The following is a 5992-nucleotide window of genomic DNA, read 5'->3' as shown; positions in this document are numbered from 1 at the left end:
TGTATGGTCAAACCCGCTGTCAATGATGTTGAATAATTATGATTGGATCACTGCTCCCATGTCACAACTTCTGTAACTCCCCTGTCTCAAACCCCATAAAAACCCTACTCTGCCCTTGTTCGGGGCTCTCAGCAGGATCCATTGCGCTGGTGAGGTCTGAGCGCGAGCTTAAGCCCGTAATAAAGCCCTTTGCCTTTGCATGCGTGACTCGGTCTCCCTGGTGGTCTCTGGTCGGTGAGGATACTACGATCTGGGTATAACAACATCATGGTTCATTGTCTTCAATGGATATTGTTTTCCAATTGTTTCATCCCTTCTGTCTTGTCTCCATAAGACAAGCAGCTAATGGGGGCAGTGGTATCACAAGGTGACTTCTATGCCCCCACAATGCCTAGCAGAGTGCTGGTGGCTCAGAAGCTGCTCTCCCCGGGGATCCCTCTGTGTGTGGGGGGTCCCAGGAGTCCTGGCCTAAAACAAAAACAACAATTATAGAGTAAGAGACGTTTCTTAAAGTGAAAATAAGAGGAGGAGACAGTAACTTAAAATATGTTTCTATTGTGAGTAACAAGATATTTTAATAGTTTTTTTTTTTTTTTTAACTCCGTTTCCTGCCAGGGGTCCACTGTGGTAAACAGAAGTGGGGTGAAGGGGTGGGGGGGAGAACGGAGAGGACTGCAAGATAAGGGGGCGCTGAAAGGGGTGTTAAGAGGTTACTAGGAGGCTCCGTGCTTTCCAAGGCTGGCCTCACATTTCAGTGCTATCTTCAAGGAAGCTGGTTTACAATTATATGTTGGTCATTAGCGGTTGCTGTGGGGTCTAAGGCACAGGCTCAAATTACTGTATTTCTACTGGAAGTGATGCCAATGGAGGCTAAGTAAGAGTGGATGTTTATTCAGGCAATATTTGATGACTCAGGTGGTCTTCTGCATTTCCTCATTATGTATTTCCCTGTTAGCTAGCTCTGAGTTATAAGAAGCTAGAGAAATACAAATACTGAGTACATCACTGTGTCACACAGAATTAGTAGAGTTGCCTTTGATAGGCTTGACGATGTAAAAAACGATATTGTATTGTCCGGTGGTAGCCTGTCTTTTCCAAACGGGATGGTGTTGGGGAGGCACAATTTTCTTGGAAGGACTGGAATTTTCTCGAAGTGATGTTTTCATATGGCACGTTTTCACTTAGATGATATGCCTATTTGGGTGGTTGAGGGCCAGCTGATGGAGATTACGAGCTGAGGGGCGGGGTGCCTGGGACTTTCCAACACACATTGTTCCCTTGGATGTGGGGGTCTCTTTCAAATGCTGTTTCTAATTTCCAAGGTAGGAAAATCAAAAGAATATCATTTCTGAAAGCTTGAAAAGTTTTCCAACTGTTAACTTCCACAATTCCTCTTACCTAGGCACCATGGATCTTATTTTGAATACCACTGGTGTGGTTTTATACAGGTAAGTAGTGTAAGAAGAAAGTTGAGATAAAGACCTGGGAATCCTAATTGAATCTGACATGCTGCGTAAACTGTAGCCGCCTGACAGTTTGCAGAACGGTATTTCTTATATCAAATGTCAAAAAGCCTGACTGCCTGAAACTACCTACTATAATTACCTGCTAGGATATCCACGTTAGTCATTCCTCAGATCTAGTCTCCCAAACCCCTGTTAGAACGCTATGTTAGAATAGAAACACTCACTATTTCACATGAATAACTCAGTATAAGTTTGGGAATTGTCACCCGCCAGTTCCCAAAAGAATGGGATGTAGGATTGGTAAATCTGGATAGAAAAAAGAACGATTGGAAAAATTACTGAGCAGGAGCACTTCATTGGAGGGCATTAGTGCAGAGGCAGACAGAGGGCATCAGAGACCAGTGGGCTCTGGGAGAAAAATCATAAAGGAGGGCCCAGAAAGCGAAAAACCAGCTCACCTAGCCACTATTTTGGTTATGGCTAGCTCTTATTTGTAGCATATAATTAGGATTAAATTTGGTGGCACGTAACATGAAACAGTGACTTACACAAAATAGAATGCTTTTCTCTTTTTAAAAAAATTTTTTTAGTGTTTTTATTTATTTTTGAGACAGAGAGACAGAGTAGGAGCAGGGGAGGGTCAGAGAGAGAGGGAGACACAGAATCTGAAACAGGCTCCAGGCTCTGAGCTGTCAGCACAGAGCCCGACGCGGGGCTTGAATCCATAGACCGCGAGATCATGACCTGAGCTGAAGTCGGCCACTTAACCGACTGAGTCCCCCAGGCGCCCCAGAATGCTTTTCTCTTATGTTTGGCAAGTCTGAGACAGTACTTCTGAGGTAGATTTTACTTCATGGTGTCGAGAGAACCCAAAGTCTTTTGTTTGTTTGGTCATTTTTGTATGGATGGTTTCTATTCTCTAGGTCATCTCACAGCTCAAGATTGCTGCTGGAGCTCCAGCCATTGCATTAACATTCTCACCAACAGATAGGAAGAAGGGGAAAAAAAGGGCATGACATGACTCCTTTCTTCCATGTTCACATATATCTTTTTGGCCAGAACATAAACATGTACTCTTACATTTAACTGCAGAAGAAGCTAGAGTGTAGTCTTTATTTTGTACTGTGAAAATTGTGGATTCTATTACTATGGAAACGGGGCAGGAGGTGGGGAGGCAGGATAAAGGGAGACGAGAGTTTCTGCTACAAGATTATAGCTCCCATGTGTGCTTGTCCGCTATTGGGTTTCAGTCATGCCGTAGCTTTCCATTGATTTTGTAGGTAGTACTGGCCTACAAGTACGCTGGCCAGGAGTCCATGATTTGTGTCAGTGAGGTGGGACCAGCAGAGCACGGTACTAAGGAGCCACAGCACTCATGGACATGACCACCAGCCACTGGCCTATAGGTGTGGCATTCAGGGTCAGGGTACCAGGGAGCCTGAAAACAAAACAAAACACCACAGCTGCCTCTTGAAATTCATCTAGGCTTTTCCACAAGCCAACAGAGAAATTCAGAAACATTTGGAGATGGAGAGGGGGAGTTTGTTTCAGACGGGAATCTGATGTTCACCATTGGGACAAAAGCAAGTACAGCATGGGCCACGCACAGTTAAAACCTTCAATAAGTCACAATTTAAAGACAAGTTCTTTCAGCGTATTTAGGGTATAATTTGAACAGAACTTAGAGAAGCACCGTTCTTCACATGAGAAAATGTGTTTCTTCTCTGCTTGAGAAACTTGACGGTGGTTTAATTATCCCCAATTGAAGAACAGCAGCAGATAAGGTCTGATCTGGCCCCCTTCCTTTTTGTTTTTTAAACTCTGTCAGATATTAACATCAAAGCCACCCTGGGCTTTGCCATTGTATTATTCAGGCTAGTGTTTTCCACTGTGCTCTGCTTCTTTTATGCATAAAAACTAAAGACATGGAGTTATTTCAAAGTTATGGTCTAAAAAATTAGGGTTCTCATGGTAACATTAATTTACTTCCCCATTTTCCATGTCCTATTCTAAGATATTGCAATTAGCAGGATAATTGGAAATTTAAAATACCATGGTCAATATGACCAGTTTAATGTTTTGTTTTTTATAAAAAACTTAGATGTTCTAATTTTATAGCTTTTTGTGTCTTACAACCTGGTTATTGCCTCTGCAAGGGTTTTGTCTTAATATATATGAAAGTTTTTAATAGTTGTGTCCGCTGACATCTAAACATCTATTTTACTCCTATTTCACAGCAACAAGTAAGCATACAAAAGATGAGATTAGAATTTTGCAATGCACACAATTCAAAGAAGTTGGTGATGTGAATATCATTCAAGGTTAATGACTTTTGTTTCCATCACCAGAGGGCATGGATTATTACCTTTGCATCTGAAGCCAGTGTGCTTAGAGTGAGCACAGTGCATGACAGGTGGCCGAGAGATTGTTAGGCGCCTACCCTGTCACCCATTCTATTTATTATTATTTTTTAAGTAAACTCTACACCCAACGTGGAGCTTGAATTTATGATCCTGAGATAAGTGTCACATGCTCCACTGAATGACTGAGCTAGCCAGCCTCCCCTCCCCCCTCCATTATAGATGTTCTCTTTTGGATCAGAAGCCTGGTGGGAAAAAGATGAACCTTCCCATTCTCTTTTCTAGCAAGGTGCAGCCATGGGATTGAATTCTGCCAATGAGATTAAGAGGAAGCCTCCGCCAGAAGGGTGAAGGGGTGATCTTCCATTTCTCTTCTCTCTGTCACATGGAATGCAGATCTTAGATCATGAAAGGGTAGACTAAGGTTGGTAAAACAAAGGACAGGAGCTTGGATTCCAGAAGAGCCACCCTGTTAGTCCTGAATGTTTTAGGTTAACCTCAAGCACAGTTAAATACTAACATGATATTCCTGCTTCTGTAAATCCACTTGGCAAGCTTGTACTTCCCTGTTCTGGCTGACCACGCCCACAGCCTGTATGTAAGGTTACAGAACACCACGTCACCATTCTACCCTGGTAGTCTATCACGTAGTCACTACCTCATGGCTTCTTAAATGTCTAATAACGGTTGGTCGTTTCAAGACAAAGAACTTAAAATTGATAGGTCTCTGCCAAAACTAACACCTGAGTGTCACGATGCAATTGGTTACCATAGTACGCTGTGGAATGTAATTGGTTAACTAAATCATGACACGTTCTGCCTTACTGAGATCCACATAAGCTCACTGCCACCTTTGTTCGGGGCCATTCTCTGCATTTCTCCATGAGATCAGGAGATCAGGTTTGGCCCGGCCGTAAATAAAACCTTGTCTCGCTTCTATTCGGCGTTTGGTGGTCTCTTCAACAATCACTCTGTTTCACTGAAATCTAGCTCTGTTTTTGTTTTGTTCTGTTTTGTCTTGTTTTGTTTTTTACAGGCGGGCACCCAAGATGAATTCTAGCTGATAGACTAGAATTCAGGAAACTGGGGGTGGAAGGTATAAAACCAAGATAGGAAGGCCAGGAATCTTCTATTCTAGAAGTTTCAGGTCCCAACTAGGATTGTATTGTCTGTCATCTGTCCAGTTTGTAGACCCCCATGGTACTATACAACTTTGTATCTTTGCAGAGACCAGTGTTTGAGTAGTACAGAAAATAGCAGTTGAATGCATATATATACAAATGAGTGAATAAAATGAATTTTTGGGGGGTAGGGATGTGGCAGAGATAATTCTTGCTCTTTAGACCAAAAATGCATGAAAAAACTTACTTTGGGGTACTTAAGAAATTAGTTTAAAATTTATGGTGGATGAAAATGCTTCAGAATGATTCTAATGCTAAAGGAATCTTTTTTAAAAATGCTTATTTATTTTTGAGAGAGAAAGAGAGAGTAGGAGCTGGGAGGGGCAGAGAGAGGGAGAGACAGAGGATCCAAAATGGGCTCTGTGTGGACGGCAAGCAGAGAGTTTGATGCGGGGCTTGAACTCACTAACCCTAAAATCATGACCTGAGCCAAACTCAGATACTTAACCTCCTGAGCCACCCAGGCACCCCAATGCTAAAGTAATCTTGAAACTGTTCTTAAAATGGAATACCTATCAGGTATGTGTTGAATACCTGTGGGTCTAACACTATGCAGAGTATATAATAAGTAGCATTAAAGCATAAGTTCTCTCTTCCGATATATGATATATGATGAAGCACTCTTGGTCTTCATCCTTGCTGTCCCACACTCTCATCTGTAAGGTTGTTTCCAGGTAAGTCAAGAGAACATGAATAGTTACTCTTATTGCCCTATAACTGCCTCTTTCTCTCCTGCCCACCAGTGTAGTCGCTGTAGCCTGTCCTAGTCGAGAGAGTAAAAAAGATACCTGTAAAACCCAAAGATGGTATCCAAGATGGTAGCCACTAATCATATGTGTCTATATAAAACTCTAACAATGGAATGTCAGGCACCTTGCCAAATAAATAGACAAGTAAGCAGCAAACTAACATAGTCTGCCCATATGTGTTGTAATAAATGTGGTGTTCTGCAGTTCCTCGAATCATCTTCTCCATGCTAATGAGG

The sequence above is a fragment of the Hyaena hyaena genome, unplaced genomic scaffold (genome assembly GCF_003009895.1).
Source record: "Hyaena hyaena isolate Hyena2069 unplaced genomic scaffold, ASM300989v1 scaffold_11, whole genome shotgun sequence".
NCBI lineage: Eukaryota > Metazoa > Chordata > Mammalia > Carnivora > Hyaenidae > Hyaena > Hyaena hyaena.
Note: the sequence above shows the minus strand (reverse complement) of the source record.